Here is a 20,257-nt window from a genome sequence, read left to right on the forward strand (position 1 = left end):
ATTACATGATATAAAGTTAGAATTGCGAGTTATAATGTCAAAATTACGAGTTGTAAAGTCAGAATTGAGAGTTGTAAAGTCAGAATTACGTGATGTAAAGTTAGAATTGCGAGTTATAAAGTCAGAATTGAGTGATCTAAAGTCAGAATTGCGTGATATAAAGTCAGAATTGCGTGATATAAAGTCAGAATTACGTGATATAAAGTCAGAATTACGTGATATAAAGTCAGAATTACGTGATATAAAGTCAGAATTGTGAGTTATAAAGTCAGAATTACATGATATAAAGTCAGAATTGCGAGTTATAAAGTCAGAATTACATGATATAAAGTCAGAATTACATGATATAAAGTTAGAATTGCGAGTTATAAAGTCAGAATTACATGATATAAAGTCAGAATTACATGATATAAAGTTAGAATTGCGAGTTATAAAGTCAGAATTACATGATATAAAGTCAGAATTACATGATATAAAGTCAGAATTGCGAGTTAGAAAGTCAGAATTACATGATATAAAGTTAGAATTGCGAGTTATAATGTCAAAATTACGAGTTGTAAAGTCAGAATTGAGAGTTGTAAAGTCAGAATTACGTGATGTAAAGTTAGAATTGCGAGTTATAAAGTCAGAATTGAGTGATATAAAGTCAGAATTGCGTGATATAAAGTCAGAATTACGTGATATAAAGTCAGAATTACGTGATATAAAGTCAGAATTACGTGATATAAAGTCAGAATTGCGAGTTATAAAGCCAGAATTGCGAGTTATAAAGTCAAAATTGCAAGTTATAAAGTCAGAATTGCGAGTTATAAAGTCAGAATTGCGTGATATAAAGTCAGAATTGTGAGTTATAAAGCCAGAATTGCGAGTTATAAAGTCAGAATTACATGATATAAAGTCAGAATTACATGATATAAAGTTAGAATTACATGATATAAAGTCAGAATTGCGAGTTATAAAGCCAGAATTGCGAGTTATAAAGTCAGAATTGCGAGTTATAAAGTCAGAATTACGTGATATAAAGTCAGAATTGCGAGTTATAAAGTCAGAATTGCGAGTTATAAAGTCAGAATTACATGATATAAAGTCAGAATTACATGATATAAAGTCAGAATTGCGAGTTAGAAAGTCAGAATTACATGATATAAAGTTAGAATTGCGAGTTATAATGTCAAAATTACGAGTTGTAAAGTCAGAATTGAGAGTTGTAAAGTCAGAATTACGTGATGTAAAGTTAGAATTGCGAGTTATAAAGTCAGAATTGAGTGATATAAAGTCAGAATTGCGTGATATAAAGTCAGAATTACGTGATATAAAGTCAGAATTACGTGATATAAAGTCAGAATTACGTGATATAAAGTCAGAATTGTGAGTTATAAAGTCAGAATTACATGATATAAAGTCAGAATTGCGAGTTATAAAGTCAGAATTGCGAGTTATAAAGTCAGAATTACGTGATATAAAGTCAGAATTGCGAGTTATAAAGCCAGAATTGCGAGTTATAAAGTCAGAATTGCGAGTTATAAAGTCAGAATTGCGAGTTATAAAGTCAGAATTACGTGATATAAAGTCAGAATTGCGAGTTATAAAGCCAGAATTGCGAGTTATAAAGTCAGAATTACATGATATAAAGTCAGAATTACATGATATAAAGTTAGAATTACATGATATAAAGTCAGAATTGCGAGTTATAAAGCCAGAATTGCGAGTTATAAAGTCAGAATTGCGAGTTATAAAGTCAGAATTGCGAGTTATAAAGTCAGAATTACGTGATATAAAGTCAGAATTGCGAGTTATAAAGCCAGAATTGCGAGTTATAAAGTCAGAATTACATGATATAAAGTCAGAATTACATGATATAAAGTCAGAATTGCGAGTTAGAAAGTCAGAATTACATGATATAAAGTTAGAATTGCGAGTTATAATGTCAAAATTACGAGTTGTAAAGTCAGAATTGAGAGTTGTAAAGTCAGAATTACGTGATGTAAAGTTAGAATTGCGAGTTATAAAGTCAGAATTGAGTGATATAAAGTCAGAATTGTGTGATATAAAGTCAGAATTACGTGATATAAAGTCAGAATTACGTGATATAAAGTCAGAATTACGTGATATAAAGTCAGAATTGCGAGTTATAAAGCCAGAATTGCGAGTTATAAAGTCAGAATTGCGAGTTATAAAGTCAGAATTGCGAGTTATAAAGTCAGAATTACGTGATATAAAGTCAGAATTGCGAGTTATAAAGCCAGAATTGCGAGTTATAAAGTCAGAATTACATGATATAAAGTCAGAATTACATGATATAAAGTTAGAATTACATGATATAAAGTCAGAATTGCGAGTTATAAAGCCAGAATTGCGAGTTATAAAGTCAGAATTGCGAGTTATAAAGTCAGAATTGCGAGTGATAAAGTCAGAATTACGTGATATAAAGTCAGAATTGCGAGTTATAAAGCCAGAATTGCGAGTTATAAAGTCAGAATTACATGATATAAAGTCAGAATTGCGAGTTATAAAGTCAGAATTGCGAGTTATAAAGTCAGAATTGCGAGTTATAAAGTCAGAATTGCGAGTGATAAAGTCAGAATTACGTGATATAAAGTCAGAATTGCGAGTTATAAAGCCAGAATTGCGAGTTATAAAGTCAGAATTACATGATATAAAGTCAGAATTGCGAGTTATAAAGTCAGAATTGCGAGTTATAAAGTCAGAATTACGTGATATAAAGTCAGAATTGCGAGTTATAAAGCCAGAATTGCGAGTTATAAAGTCAGAATTGCGAGTTATAAAGTCAGAATTGTGAGTTATAAAGCCAGAATTGCGAGTTATAAAGTCAGAATTACATGATATAAAGTCAGAATTACATGATATAAAGTTAGAATTACATGATATAAAGTCAGAATTGCGAGTTATAAAGCCAGAATTGCGAGTTATAAAGTCAGAATTGCGAGTTATAAAGTCAGAATTGCGAGTTATAAAGTCAGAATTACGTGATATAAAGTCAGAATTGCGAGTTATAAAGCCAGAATTGCGAGTTATAAAGTCAGAATTGCGAGTTATAAAGTCAGAATTGCGAGTTATAAAGTCAGAATTACGTGATATAAAGTCAGAATTGCGAGTTATAAAGCCAGAATTGCGAGTTATAAAGTCAGAATTGCGAGTTATAAAGTCAGAATTACGTGATATAAAGTCAGAATTGCGAGTTATAAAGCCAGAATTGCGAGTTATAAAGTCAGAATTGCGAGTTATAAAGTCAGAATTGCGAGTTATAAAGTCAGAATTACGTGATATAAAGTCAGAATTGTGAGTTATAAAGCCAGAATTGCGAGTTATAAAGTCAGAATTACATGATATAAAGTCAGAATTACATGATATAAAGTCAGAATTGCGAGTTATAAAGTCAGAATTACGTGATATAAAGTCAGAATTGCGAGTTATAAAGTCAGAATTGCGAGTTATAAAGTCAGAATTGCGAGTTATAAAGTCAGAATTTGCGAGTTATAAAGTCAGAATTACGTGATATAAAGTCAGAATTGCGAGTTATAAAGCCAGAATTGCGAGTTATAAAGTCAGAATTGCGAGTTATAAAGTCAGAATTGCGAGTTATAAAGTCAGAATTACGTGATATAAAGTCAGAATTGCGAGTTATAAAGCCAGAATTGCGAGTTATAAAGTCAGAATTGCGAGTTATAAAGTCAGAATTACGTGATATAAAGTCAGAATTGCGAGTTATAAAGCCAGAATTGCGAGTTATAAAGTCAGAATTGCGAGTTATAAAGTCAGAATTGCGAGTTATAAAGTCAGAATTACGTGATATAAAGTCAGAATTGTGAGTTATAAAGCCAGAATTGCGAGTTATAAAGTCAGAATTACATGATATAAAGTCAGAATTACATGATATAAAGTTAGAATTGCGAGTTATAAAGTCAGAATTACGTGATATAAAGTCAGAATTGCGAGTTATAAAGCCAGAATTGCGAGTTATAAAGTCAGAATTACATGATATAAAGTTAGAATTGCGAGTTATAAAGTCAGAATTACGTGATATAAAGTCAGGATTGCGAGTTATAAAGCCAGAATTGCGAGTTATAAAGTCAGAATTACATGATATAAAGTTAGAATTGCGAGTTATAAAGTCAGAATTGTGTGATATAAAGTCAGAATTGTGTGATATAAAGTCAGAATTGTGTGATATAAAGTCAGAATTGCGAGTTATAAAGTCAGAATTGTGTGATTATAAAGTCAGAATTACGTGATATAAAGTCAGAATTGTGAGTTATAAAGCCAGAATTGCGAGTTATAAAGTCAGAATTACGTGATATAAAGTCAGAATTGTGAGTTATAAAGCCAGAATTGCGAGTTATAAAGTCAGAATTACATGATATAAAGTCAGAATTACATGATATAAAGTTAGAATTGCGAGTTATAAAGTCAGAATTGCGTGATATAAAGTCAGAATTGCGAGTTATAAAGCCAGAATTGCGAGTTATAAAGTCAGAATTACATGATATAAAGTTAGAATTGCGAGTTATAAAGTCAGAATTGTGTGATATAAAGTCAGAATTGTGTGATATAAAGTCAGAATGGATTTTTTTATTAATTATTAATTTTTTTATTTAGTGGCGGAAACAAGCTTCCATATGAAAACCATATAGAAGATTGCTTAAAAAAAGTATTAGCTCACTTCTCCCCATTAAGCCACACAATTAGAGATATCTTTCAAGTCTGTAGCACAAACACTTATGCACCAAAGTTTGATACCTAGAGTTAGGGATTTATTCAAATCTCTAACCTCAAGCATGAGTAATAGTACGCTTGCTTTAGCATACACTACTAATGACTGTTTCCAGACAACTCTCCCAATCACTCCCCTCCTCTGCCATTGTTTGATCAAGCAGGTAGTCCCGGCCCATTGGTTGGCATGTCAAACCGCTTCAGCAAACAGTTTGAAACAGCCACAGTGTTTACACAAGAAGTCATCGGCTTACTTACAGTCTCTGCATTTTAAACTGCTATTTTAACATTGATAAATGACATGCCTCACCTTTAAGACTTTACGTTATTGGAAAGTGGGCGGTGGTGACCTTTGCACAATGTTTAGAACACATAGAGCATGTTCAGACCCACCTAGACAGGAAGACACAAATATGCACACAGACACACTCACTATGAGTCACACCCCAGTTTGAACAGGACCTGCCCGGGACATCAAGGCAGTGCTGAGGACTTTGAATTAATCTGAATTGATCTAGAACATTCTGCCACTCCATTCTGCTGACGCCCACACACTTTATACCACCCCCACACACACACACACACACACACTCAAGGTCTAGCGTGTGCACATGTGCAGTAGGGTCTGTTATGGAATAGCATTGAGGGAGGCCAGCTGCCGTCTATCCCTGCTGAATTATTGAGCGTAGAGACTCTCCTTTGTGTGCCGTACAGAGAAAGCAAGAGTGCGTGTTATGTGCATGCATGTGCAAATGCTCATGTGAATGAATAATGCAGCACTGGGGATCAGACCAGTGAGCCATAGACCTTAGTCAGGATAATACCATTTTTAATTTCTGATGAGAGGGTTAGTTCAATGGATTGTACTTTTATCTACCAGCATGGCAGCTGTTCAGCTTGAGAAACAATTTTCAAGTTCAGTAGACAAAAACTCTATAAACTCCATAAATAAAACAATTTGATTTTTGAAAATGACATGATCTTGGACCTTTATAGAGTGCATGCCGTTGTGAATGGTAAAATTCCAGGTTCTGTCCACCCTGACTGAGGTCTGTTGGTGGATCTTTAGATGTCATGCAAGTATGTACGAGTAGGGCCTTATTCACCCATTGGTGCCTTCTTGTTTGCCTTAATTTTGCCATTGTTGTTAATTTGTCAAGTATAGGGTTTTTGTCACGACAACATAATTTTAGTACTCAATAACAATACCAGTCAATTTCACAATTTACAGTGAAATTTGGATACCACAGCAAAAAATAATAAACACACGCCTTGATTATAAACATTAAATATTAACAATTAAATGAAACTTGCAGGGAGCCTTTAAATATTTGAACATTTAAACAAATATTGCTTGAAATAAAAATTTAAAAAGTCACATAAACAGCTAATAGAATTGTAAAGAACAAAGACAATTGAAAGCAATAGAGTAAATAAAAAAAAAGTTTTTCAGATTATTATTAAACAGCCAAAACTATTTACAAGTATTAGAAGAAATAAAACGAGAACAAAAAATGTTAAGTAAATTATGAATTTCTTTATGAACAATATAATCTATGAAACTAATTTTGAGTAGATTGTATTATAAAATTGAATAAAATAAATGAAATAAGGTTACACTGTAATATTTAAGTTAGGTTGAATTATAAATAAAGTGTTACCTTAAACTATATTACTAATAATATGTGTAGCAAAACTTATTATTACAAAATGCATATATTATTGTGTAGTACAAAAATGACAGAAAAAGGGTCTTAAAACATAGAGCATTCACATGTGCATGCATTAGACTATAATGATATTTTATTTATTTATTTATTTATTTTACAGTTTATTAACTATCCTACAAGTCTTGCTAGCCAATCTTTCTGGAGATTTTTTTTTTTTTTTTTTTTTATAGGCACACATCAGTATTGTTGTTGTTGGGCAGCTGACTTAACTTTATATTCAGTCTGTGGCAAAAGCACTCGGGTTTTGAATGGAGTTGGATCTTGAGGCTGGACTATAGACAGACTAGTATTCATTTACAGTCAAACCAAAAATCATTTTTTATATTTTTTTACTAGTGGGTGCAGGACACTATAGTTCATTTATGTAAGTGGGATAGCAAAATAAAGTAAACTGCGACATATTACACCCAAAAATTCTTCATAGAGTGGACTACCAGTAAAATTGATGATAAATTTGGGACCAAAATTTATTCAGACACTTTGACCTGACCATGTTTTGCTTAAGTGTTATCTGACATAATTAAGATTATTTTTTTCTGACACAGTTTAACAATGAGATCTTGTCTCATTTTATTACCATTTTTTTAAACTATAGTGAATAAACTATAATAATGAATGAAATGTTCAAGGTGTCTGAATAAATTTTGGTTTGACTGTATTTATTGTACATATTGACTTGATACTACAGTACCAGTATACAAATTATGTCCTGAAAAACTAAATGATTTCTAAATGAGTCTGAAATGATTTTTAAATGATCAATATTCTCATTTGTCTGTATAGTGTCAGTTCATTGTCTAATTGAATTGTCTCAGTATTCAATTTTTATTGCTGCTGTTAAATCACATAGACAGCCTTATTACACAGTAGTACCTGTTACTTTTCTTTGCGCTCCAAGAACAACTATCACAATCATTTGTGATTATTGAACGAGGATTTTTAAAAAATATTTTTTTATAGAGACTGCAGTGGAGGAGGATATCCTCAAGTATTTATTTTTGTAATTGAGAGACAACCTGAAAAATGAGGATTTTACTCAATCAGTATGCGCCCCCTAGAGGAAGACGTCTTTTTGTCTCATGCTAAAGAGCTAAAGAGAGAGAGTTTTTTGCTGACTTAATATATATATAATTTAGAATAATATACATCTTTTATACATATGATATATATATATATATATATATATATATATATATATATATATATATATATATATATATATATATATATATATATATATATATATTTTTTTTTTTTTTTTTTTTTTTTTTTTCTCTCTCTATAAAACAGTAAAGCATTACTTTGATGCCCGGTTGCATTTAGGTGTAAATTGTGCTTTATTCTCATAATGTCACAATGTGTAAAAAAAGAAAAAAAAGGGCTTTTTTTTTGTATAAAAAGTTTTATGTGTGAATTCTTTTACTTTTGATTTTGTAATGAAGTGTGACCAGTATCTGATCTCTGGCAACTCAAAAAGACGAAATTTCCTCCTCCTCTCTCCCTCTCTCTCTCTCTGTCTCTCTCTCCTCTCTCTGTCTCTCTGATGAAGCGGAGACCTGTGCCTGTGCTTTAGATCTCTGTGCATGCCCTGCGCTGAATGCCTGCGACTGACTGGCTACAGGACAGGCTGCTAGTGGGATGGGGTAGACCTGGCGTTATGTAGTGCCCCCTGCCTGCACTCTGTGACACCACAGTTTGCCCTGGATCCAAGAACACATGCTCCCTTCCTCTATTCTCTGTTCGCTGGGCCTGTAACTGCATGAACACCAAGCACACAGCATGAGTTGACTAACTTTGGGTCAGAGGTCATGTTATTTTGGACAGTCCCTGAAACAATTGTGGGTATGGTGAACATGATGCATGGCTGGGAGGGGGTGGAGCCTGCTATGTGTGAGAAGCTGATTGGGCTGCCACCTTGGAAACCAGTCTGATGTCCTGTAGGTGACCTTATTTTGACCTTTATGTTCAGCAGGTGCCTTCAATGAACAATATTGGAGAAGTGTAAATACGTGTACACTTTATTCTACATTTAATTTAGATTTTCACATGATTCGTCACACTGTAGTCGTCTTTACCTTCATTACAATCGCCATCCATCAAAACCTTATTAGCGACGACACTGGTTTTCTTTTTCCAACTGAGACAGTTTGCGTTTTGAGCCACTGTTGAGAACTGTATTTCACTCCAGCACAATGAGAAACGGCCTGGGCTGATCCGAAACAATCACAGAATACATATGAGAGAGGTAGTGCCTCATTTTAGATGTATTTTTCATTCATTTAGATTTTTTGAATGTAACATATTAATAATTTAATTAATTATATTAATATTTTAAAATAAATCCCCTGGAGGACCCCTGGTTGACCGCGGCCCACAGGTTGAAAACCACTGCTATAGACAGACTCGAATTAATTACATTTCTATTCTTTTCATTTTTCTGTTCTCACCACAGTGGTTTTTACATCCCAAGTCTGGAATGATGGATCGAAATGATTAGCCTTCTAAATTAACTGTGTATTTTTAATTAATTGGACATAATGTATTAGTTTTTTTTTTTTTTTTTGGCATCTGGAATGAATGAATCTGGCAAGCATTTTGTGTGGCACTTTTGATCTTAACTAACATGCATGGTTTTTTTTGTTGTTTTTTGTTGTTTTTTGCTAAATAGGAAGTACTTTTTAATTGACCACACTCTTAAAAATAAAGGTTATTTGTTGGCATCTATGGTTCCATCGAGAACTTTTAAAATCCATGGATCCTTTTCATTTCACAATAGTGGAAAAGGGTTCGTCAGATTATTAAAATGTTCTTAACACAAAGACAATCAATGTTTCTTTTTGAGAACTATTGAAAGGTTCTCAAAAATGGTTCTTCTGTGGCATTGCTGTGAAAATCCTCTATTTTGTAGCTTTTTTGTAAAGAGTGAACTGAGTGATTTAAAAAAAAAAAAAAAAAAAAAAGTTAACCTTCAGGAGGTTGTTGAATGGCTTTGTTGTTGATTGTACTGGCCGTTCCTGCTGGCTGCTGTCATGTTATTGATGGGCTGCAGAACAGGCCATAACTTTTGGGAAGTGGGATGTATTACCAAGAAAAAGATGATGTCATTCTAGTTTGGCAAGGATTCTGATTTATTGTTGATAGAAATGAACATTGTGGGGTTTGTATCTAAACTGCAGCATTTCATACTGAATCATCTTATTAAAGGTGCTCTAAGTGATGTCACACGTTTTTAGGCCAAAAAATTTTTTGTCACATACAGCAAACATCTCCTCACTATCCACTAGCTGCCTGTCCCCTGAACACACTGTAAAAAAACGCGGTCTCTGTAGTCGCCACAAGCTCCGAAAATGGCAATAAAAACAAACTGGTGCAGCCTGGACCACGAATCATAATAAACATGCTCCAGCCAATAACCGACAAGAATGATTTTAAATGCGCGTTCATGACTAGACTAGGTCTAGCTAGCATCTGTTTTGTTTGACAACACTTCGAACGTCAACAGGAAGTTACTCCACCCAGGATCGCTTAGAGAACCTTTAACATGATGTCCACTCCTAATGGTATTTCTCAAGAGAAGACACAGTTTTACTGTGTTATTCCTTTTAGATGTAACACCAGAACTTTATGCACACATTTATTTTTTTCTATTGCATTCCAAAGGCCTTGATATACTTCAAGCAAATTCGAAGAACAAACAAAGCTCTGATGGCATTTCAGACAAAATCAGGCCAAAACGAAGTTCGTTTCAGGAGTTCAAAACAGCTTGCTAAAGCGAACTTTCTGGACAAGTTTGCTCTGGCAGGTAAACACGTTCGAACTACCATTGGTCTGTGCTGATTAAATAATATGTGGGTGTGCTCGGGGGCTCTGCCTTCTTTAACATGGAAATCTTCTCCGGTTCATTTCTTCTGTTAAGTCTGTTGAAGTCAGATGTGAGGAAAAACATGAAAACTCTGGAGAGCTATAGAAATTGAAGTTGTAATTCTAATTGAAAGTAACACTGACACTTTTCATGTTTAATACTTTAAAGCTGCTTGCTTTAAAGCAAAAAGTACTATATAAATAAACATGACGTTACTTGACAGGAGTCAATCTCATGCAAACATATCCTCGTTGCTATTTACATAGTCAATCATTTACACCATATTTTGATGTCAAATGGAGTTGGATCCACACCAAAAAAAAAAAAAAAAAAAAAAACCCTAAAAGGGTTCTTAGAAAGCTCAGCATAATTTGATCCAAATCCAGACCCTGCAAACCAGTTCCCCTCGTTTGGAGAAAGTGTGTCATGGCCTTAGTTTTAGACAGTGCTGTTGGACCATTGATTGTAAATTGTTTGTTCATCCAGATCTGAATCTGGAGTAAGATCTGAGACTTTTTGTTATCTGAGCTCTGGCATTAATGAAGCAGAAGTGCTGATAAATGTAACAACATTGTTAAATTACAATGCCACCGAACAGCCAACGTTGCAAACACAATGCAATGTCTCTGGACTCTGGATGTCGGTTGCCATATCTTGGTTCAGTCCTTATGGTTGGTGGTATAAAGCTTCCCTGTGTTGTGGGAAACTGGTACCTGTGAAGTGATTCCAAAAGTCCCACAGAGACACAGAACGATCTTACTTCCAGCTCTACCTTCATACAGTAAATTGCTATCCACAGCTCCTAAAATATCAGAGGGGGAATAGGAAAGAAAGTTGAATACAATCAATAATCAATCAATGCCATTCATATGCTTCGTCGACAGTGGGTCTCATTCACTTATTTGCATGGATTATTCAGTAATTGCGTGGATTATTTTACACAAGTTTGTTCTTTGATTCTGCTTTAGGTAAATCAGGGCCTTAACAGGACAGTGCTCGAGGATCTGCCCAGTCTTTCCATAGTGCTCGCTCTCTGTCCTTTCCACATAAACGGTGGCACTGAAGATTAATTAGACTGTCTTCTCAAGAACCGAGCCTCAAGTGAAATGATTGTAACCTTTTAAATGAAAGTTAAATATGGAGGAGTGTCTGATTCTTTTTGGCACTGCAGTAGCACACAGACATACACAAGCTTTGCCCACTATAAAGCGACATTTGCAATGAGAGCAATTTGGAGCGACAAAGAAACATGAAAACTGTTCTTGTGAAATCTTGAATTCTAATGAGTTTACTGAAGTACTAGAGACTGTTTAGCATATGTGTAGCACATTTTTTTCCCCACTTCATTATTGGTGCAAATGTAATTTGTACTATATATATTTACGTTGTGGATGTGGCTGATTAATATCATATAAGATACGTTTGAGTAAGCTAATTAGCAAAGTGGTTCATACTGCTGTTCAGCTCTTTCAGCTCAAGCGGATCAATGGCCAATGTACTGTCGTTGGATCAGCTGAATCAACTCTTTCTGCATGTTCTATTATCTTTCCTTAAACATTCTTTCTTCATTAATCATTTAATATATAATATATGTTAATATATAATTTCCTTCATTTGTTTACATCAACAATATGGTTTAATTCAAATTGTACCTATTATGATTTTTTAATTTTCCTTTTCTTTAGTGTATAATATAGCAGCTGTTTGTGCATTTAAACGATGTGCAAAATTACAAAGCACAAAGTCCATGCCAAAGGGAGTGAATCTCTCCAATAGAAAACACCTTCTTAAAAATGTAGTCCTGCCATTATTTTCGTGACGTTACCGTGAGTTTATCACGTGTCAAAACATAATTTACATGGTCATTTTAAACACTATTCCTCAGAATTATAACCACAACCTTTCAGCCACTTTTACACCATCAGGCCGAACGGTTCTCAATGCGTAACCGTTCCATTCCGTGCTGATCCGTGCCAGCTGGTACGGTTACGGTTTCATTTTCCACTGTGGGGCTGATAACGGCCGCTCTTTGGAACGTAATACAAAAGCATCAAGTCGTTGGTAACGCAGCGGTTTACTTATGATATGAGATGTAAATGACAACCACGTTATGGAGGATGATCAAATATTTCTTTCAATTTTATTATTAATTACTACGCTCAAATTAGTAAGCTACGAAGAAACTGGTAGCCAGGAAACAGACAAGTGACCTATCCTGAGTGGTGAAATCACTTCACGGATTCTACCAGCACCATTCAGCATGGTTAGACAACCATGTCGAGAATTTCGGGCAGAGAGCAGTTTGTAATCGTGTCGTGCCAAACAAGGCTTAAGTGGAAACACAACTGGAACCATTCCTTACCATTCTAAGAACCGTTCGGCCCAATGGTGGAAAAGTGGCTTTTGTTGCAAAGGTGGTTTGGGTCGATCAGCTTGTTCTTTTTGACTGTCATTATCAAACTCTGGTACAACAAATCTGACTCCACAGTTAGTGTAGTTAAAACAGTATTCACAGCACCTCATGAAGCCTCCGGACTTGATACAGTTATGGCAGTAGACCAATCACAATAGACTTGGGCTGGCTGACCATTGAACAGACTAGGCTTTTTCGGAAGGCGGGTTTTAAAGAAACCAAAATTAAAACAAAGCGTTCATACAGTGGGTGAAAACAGGTGCTGTAACGGTGTAAATTATAAAATATATATATATATATATATATATATATATATATATATATATATATATATATTATATTATATTATATATATATATATATATTATATATATTTAAAAATATATATATATATATATATATACAGGGAGTGCAGAATTATTAGGCAAGTTGATTTTCTGATCATATTTTTTTCCCAAGCACATTTTACCAATTCCAATCCACATCAATCTTAATAACTACTATTAATATTGTTTTTAATCATTTATAAGTGATATATAATTATTCATGAAGGCTGGAAATGAAAAATGCCTTATATTCAGGTGTGCAGAATTATTAGGCAAGTTTTCTTTTACAGGCAAAATGAGCCAAAAAAGAGATTTAACTCAGACTGAAAAGTCAAAAATTATTAAATACTCATGAGAAGGACGCAATACTAATGCAATACTAGAAATTGCAAAGTTAAAGCATGACCAAGGGACAGCAAAATGCTCATTGGGTCAGCGGGTCAGACAAAAACAGGTGGAAAAGAAAAGACACATGTTAACTGCAAAATAATTAAGAATTAAGGTGAAGAATTAAGTGTGAAACCATCAGGAACCCTTTAGTCTCCAGCGCCACCATTTTCCAGAGCTGCAACCTACCTGGAGTCTCCAGAAGTGCAAGGTGTTAGGATCTCAGAGACTTAGGTTAGCTAAAGAATCCTAAAAAATGACCTGCACTTGATAAGAATCACAAGCTGAAGTGTTATAAAATACATGAAGACTGGGTTTTAATAGGGCTTATAGACAGACAGCTTGAGAATGACTCCTGATGGACCAGCACCACATCCTCTTGTACCACTGTTTGAAGAATTTATCCAGAATCTGGCAGTAAGGTGTTTGAGTTCACTTTTAGTCCATCTCTTATCCTGAAATGTCTGTCTTGCAGAGATGGACTAAAAATGATCTTCCAAAACTTACTGCCAGATTCTGGAAGATAAATTCTTCAAACAGTGGTACAAGAGGATGTGGTGCTGGTCCTTCAGGAGTCACTCTCAAGCTGTCTGTTTATAAGGCCTATAAAAACCCAGTGTTCATGTATTTTATAACACTTCAGCTTGTGATTCTTATCAAGTGCGGGTCATTTTTTAGGATTCTTTAGCTAACCTAAGTCTCTGAGATCCTGAGACCTTGCAGTTCTGGAGACTCCAGGTAGGTTGCAGTTCTGGAAAATGGTGGCGCTGGAGACTAAAGGGTTCCTGATGGTTTCACACATAATTCTTAATTATTTTGCAGTTAACGTGTCTTTTCTTTTCCACCTGTTTTTGTCTGACCCCGCTGACCCAATGAGCATTTTGCTGTCCCTTGGTCATGCTTTAACTTTGCAATTTCTAGTATTGCATTAGTATTGCGTCCTTCTCATGAGTATTTAATAATTTTTGACTTTTCAGTCTGAGTTAAATCTCTTTTTTGGCTCATTTTGCCTGTAAAAGAAAACTTGCCTAATAATTCTGCACACCTGAATATAAGGCATTTTTCATTTCCAGCCTTCATGAACAATTATATATCACTTATAAATGATTAAAAACAATATTAATAGTAGTTATTAAGATTGATGTGGATTGGAATTGGTAAAATGTGCTTGGGAAAAAAATATGATCAGAAAATCAACTTGCCTAATAATTCTGCACTCCCTGTATATATATATATATATATTTTTTTTTTTTTTAACATTAAATTGTTTAAACATATTCCAGTTGCTCCCAACCCTGGTCCTGGTGTAATCCCACAACTCTGCACACTTTGTATGTTTCCCTAATCAAACACACCTTACTCAACTCATCAGCTCTTAAGTATAGACTTCATCCAAAATGTGTACTGCTGGGGGTACTCCAGGACCAGGGGGAACCACTGTTTTAGTAGATCTACTCTAAACAAAATTATGAACCTGTAAATGAGCATAATGGTATCCCTTTCATTGTCTAAAAGCAACCCCTCATTATTATCATTGATGAAATAATAATAATAATTTAAAAAAAAAAAACGTTACCAACAAGCTCTTTCTGTAATTGATAAGATTAACAGCAAATGCAACTTGTCTTAGCAGAAATGGCCTTTGGAGAGCTCATGTAGTTTGTGTCTCGAAAACGGAATCAAGTGTCATTTAGGTAGTTAAACCTGGAGAAAAAAAAAAAAAAAAAAAAAAAAAAAAAAAAAAAAAACTTGAATAAATCAGTGTAGTATATAAGTTGATTCTTTCCATTATGGTGCTCCTTTATTTAGATTTTTCATACACGCACAAGAACTAGGGGAAAAAAATATGAAGTAAAAAATCCCCTAGGCCAGTAGTGAATTCCAGCGTTGTGTTTGTTTTTGTGTTAGCAATATTTGTTATATAAAATAGCATGATGTTCTATTCTAATCTAGTTATGTGTTTAGTTTGAGTTCAGTGCTTCTGCAGACTCTGCAGTGATCTTTAGCTGTCAGATATTTGTATTAAACGGTCATGAAACCCCAAAACACTTTTTTTGAGATGTAAACAGATATGTATAGGCTGCACATCATTGAAAACACTAAAGGTACTCATTAATGTTATTCATAAGTGAAAAATAGTTATTTTTGCATTTTTCAGAGCGATTTCTGTCTTCCGGTTTGAAAAGCTGAGTCGGAGCAACGTCACAAAATCTGACGTAATCGTGTACTTTCGGCCCAAGTATGGGCATGGTCGAACATGCTGACGTAGACCGTTTCGAGTGATTCTCGACATATATTCATGACATAAAGCTCATTCAGTCCAATCACTGCGCTGTAGTATGCATAAGATTATAATTGCGGTATTATGCATGAGGAAGTGTCACTTCTCTCGCCTCGGTCTGTTGTCATTCAGAGACATATCGTTGGTGTTCGTTTCCTCAGTGCTACAACACAATGTGTTTTCCTGCGACGCGACCAGAGCAGAGGTTTGTGTGCATGTGGATTGTTTTGCTGTGATCTACCAGCACAAATGGAAAATATGTTCGTGTGAGATCGCATTACAGCGGAGAATTCAAATGTCACAAAAGTGCGGCTCATTCACATCTGCCTGCTCTAGCTGCGTTCAAACATGCGAGCCGTAGGCTGTTTCCCTCAGCACAGCAGCACGTGTTGTTGGTGTTTTGCTCGTGATGCGGTCAGAACTGGAGTTTGAATATGAACACATGAAAAATACGATTGTTATGATATGCATGCGTGGAGCGCGCATATGATCGGTTTCAGCGCGGAGCTCCGCGATGAGTTTAATAACACTAGCCACGTGGCACATAGCTCATACAGAATAAAGTATCCGTGTTTAAAGTTTTTATTTCACACATTCTCCTGCACCAAACATTAACCAGCACGGTGTAGTTATGCACACATATTTCATCAAGTCTTCTTCAAATAAATTATATGTGCAAACTGGACACTAATACAGTGGTGAAGCCTGTATTACGATTATTCTAATAGAAAAAAGACTGATTTTGAGACTGCAGTGCTCGTAAACGTAATCAAAGTAGCCTATTATTAGCCCTATTAAATATTCTTTCGCATTTCTCCCTTGTGCTTGGGAGTTTGTTGTCATTTTCTCCATGCTCATATATTAATATTCATTATTGTGTATAATGAGTGTGTTCTATGTCTGTGCTTCATTGGTTGTTCTCTCCCCTCTTCTCCCCTTCTACACTCCCACTTTTCCAGAGCTTTACACACCCATTTATACAGAGTTTTTGCAGCTCAGAGGTGTGAACGACCAGGGTGAAATGGGGGTTTCATGACCCTTTAACTGTCTCAGGGGTGAGAGTTGCTAAAATTGTGCTTTTAGAGGGGGAAAAAAAATGTAGAAAAATCCTAAAATCAGCTCTCAAATCATGGACACATTTCATACAGCTTGAGAATGTGAAACAGTGGTCCATCAAAGTCTACACCGATAGTACACACTCATAAAATCAAACAGTGATCTGCCAATTATTTCAAATTTATTCTAGCAGTGATAGAGTTTGTATGGTTAGAAATATATGCACTCATAAAAATGAGCTCCAGGTGACAGTTATTGCCCCTTAATAATAATTTACAAAAAAGTTCATTTAAGAATTCAAATCAAGTGTGAAGCTGTCTAGACAAAACTTTTCAGGCCCAGTTTGATATGAGCACCAATGAGAGGTAGGTGAGCTCTGAATATGTCTCCTGTTTCTTTGGCTGGAGACTTGAAGAGATTGCTAGAAGCTTTTCACGGCTTTGTTTCTTTCTCTTTTTTGCCACACCACCCACATCCTTTCTTTTATTCTCCTCAGTAAAGACTGTCTGAGAAGGTTCACCTCACAGGCTTCCCTCGTTCTCCATGCTCATTGCATCTTTTCACAAAGAGTTAAGCATGGTGTAAACGCGTCCTGCTGAGCGCCCTTTCATAGTGTTATGATACCACAGAATTTCAGATGATACAATTTCCAATGAAATTTCACCATGCTTGATACAGATTTTTGATATCACAGTAAAAATGAATATGGTATTTAACACTCTCCTGTATAAACACATTTTTAAAAAAAATAAAAATCATAATTATATAAATTATCATATGTTGATAATCTGTCTACATTCAGTTTGTGGATAACAAATTGAGTTGGTACATGGCATTTCAGATGCTAAAAAGGCTGTTATAGTTACATTTTCTTTTTAATGTCAAATTTGGTACTGAAGTGCCAGTGTGTTTGACACCCGTACTACTAACGTTGGGTAAGACTGCGTCTCTTGAGTGTCTTTGAAGGTGACAGCAGGGACACAGTGAGCCCGGAGCTTATTACCCCTCCTCCCCCCACCCCCCCAAACACACAGACACACGCACACGCATTTGCTTTTGTCAGCTTCAACCGCCACACCTGCTAGCTGCTCAAGCATATTCCCACTCCGACCAGGTTCAGAGCCGGCACAAAAATAACCTTGTCCCCAATGCACACACTTGACCCTCTATGTGGTAAAATTCACAATGAGAATACTGCAGCAAAGCAAACACTTATGCTACATTGTGTATGTTATTAAAACAATATGGTTGCTATGGTGTTGCTATGCAGTTGCTAGGGTGTTCTAGGTGGTTGCTATGGCATTGCTTTGCATTTGCTAGGGTGTTCTGGGACTATGTCTGAAACGAGTGCAGCCATTCAATCCCATAATACACCTCAATAACGAGTATATCGACAGTGAACAGCTAGCTGCTACATAATACCTATGCACTGCGAGCATCACGCTGAATAAGTTCTCATCTCAGGAGAAGATACACTCAGTGTCTGAATTCGCCCATTTGTTTTCATTATCTTATTAATTAACTTACGGCCATTAAGTCTTTGGAATCTTTTCAACTGTTTTTATCACCCACCAGATAAAATGAACTTATTTACAGATGTGTTTGTCGCCCAGTATTTTATTCAAGAAGCATTCGATAATAAGGGAGTTAGGGGCCATTCACACAGAACGCGTCTTTGCGTCTAAAAACGAGACGCAGCGCTCAGGAATGGTTTTTAAAAAAGCGAGGGTCTCGAGACGCGCTTTTGAGGGTTGATGCAATAACGACAATAACGGAAATAATAGAAATAGGCAAACAGCAGAATTGATAGAAATGCATTTTGACATGGAAAAAAAAAGAAAATTAGATAAAAATGAGCGCCTCCGCCATGTTGCTGTCAAATAAAACGGTTTTCATGCCAACTTGCTACTATAAACAGAAGCTCGCAACGCCTGCCCCACTTCTGAGGTCTTCTGATTGGTCCACTGTTTTGGAACTGATGTTGATGAGCGGCGCTGCGTGTAAAAGTTGAAATTCTTTTAACCCTTAAATGCATGACTGTTTCGCCAATCATTCTTACATATTCGGGTCTTTATCGACCCGGATCTATATCTAACACTGATGGATCTCTACCAGTCATGATAATATAAAACTCCTCTCATATTAGAGTAACAATTACAGAAGGATAAAATAAAGCATATTTTGTTACCTTTTGGAGCTTGAAAGGGCTCCGTTTGAGGAGATGTTTTATGCCATCACCACTGTCCTCGTCAGAGCTCATTTCCCAGTACATTCAGCAAATAATGGGCTAGTTTTATGTTTGAGGTCACGGACATGAGCCCATTCATCTCAAACGTATTCTCAAAACTATATAATTTTCAACATCTTCAAAATCAATATTTCGATCGCTAACAGCTTCACCAGATCCATCCAGTGACAGTTACAGTCATGTTTGATTGCGTTCAGTACTTGCTCTGCAATAAATCGCTGAGCCATTTCATGTTTTTCTTATTATTTCGTTTTCTGTCTGAATGAATCGTCACTTCATCATTGTGTATAAGACATTTCCACCTTGTGGAATAAAGTTGAATTGCACTTATTCCATCATCTAAGATTCAATTATTGTTGTGAAGAAAAAGTATACGTACACTCATACACACCTCGGGTCGTTAGCGACCCTATACAATTTTTACAAAAAATGAATACAAAAATAGGCATTCTTTTATAATTTTATGATTTTTTTCTTGTCATATTCTTTATAATGAATTGATTGAGGAATACCAAGAAGGTCGATGTCTAACTTTAAAAAATGAACGAAGAGGAGGGTAATGAATGAAGTCCCGGGTCATTAAAGACCCGAGGAATGCATTTAAGGGTTAACTTGACACGGCGTCTTAAAAACGTGGCACTCATGTGCGAGGCACTTCAAAAAACGCAAGACGCGAGCGTAACGGTCGTGCACGTCCATCAAGCGCATTTACATAGAAAAACAATGGGAACGTAGCGCATTGGAATAGAAAAACGCGTTCTGTGTGAATGGCCCCTTAGTGTGTAGTATTTGATCTGTCATGTGACTTCAACATGGCGGCCACCATGAGGATGGACCACCCTTATGTAGGATTAAACAGCTTTTATTAGGCCAATGATATGACTGGAATATTCACTTGATGTGAGTGGATATCATTTTAAATATTTTGGTCAAAATTGATATTTATTTATTTATTACAATAAAGGGAGTAGTATTTGGTTGGTCATATGATTTCAACATTAAATGAAGATGAAATTATTATATTATGTGGTGAGAAAGAGAGCATACGACAGACATAAAACTAGTAAAGCATCATTATACAAAAATATTTGACAGATGTTTGCAGAATGTTGAAACTGACAATTCAGAAATGGTATTTCAAAGACATGCAATAATTAGGTTAAGGGTTTTAAGTAATAATACCAGTAGCAATGCTAGTATTAGCGAACACCGCTAATAAGAGT

General features: G+C 35.3%; 1 protein-coding gene across 10 annotated transcripts in view; it reads left to right on the top strand.

Annotated features, from left to right (window-relative positions):
• The window catches only part of micu1 (mitochondrial calcium uptake 1), a 110,538-nt gene that overhangs the window by 68,010 nt on the left and 22,271 nt on the right, over positions 1-20,257 (top strand). The gene's annotated exons all lie outside the window — the stretch shown is intronic.

This window comes from Megalobrama amblycephala, linkage group LG10 (genome assembly GCF_018812025.1).
Source record: "Megalobrama amblycephala isolate DHTTF-2021 linkage group LG10, ASM1881202v1, whole genome shotgun sequence".
NCBI classification, from domain to species: Eukaryota; Metazoa; Chordata; class Actinopteri; order Cypriniformes; family Xenocyprididae; genus Megalobrama; species Megalobrama amblycephala.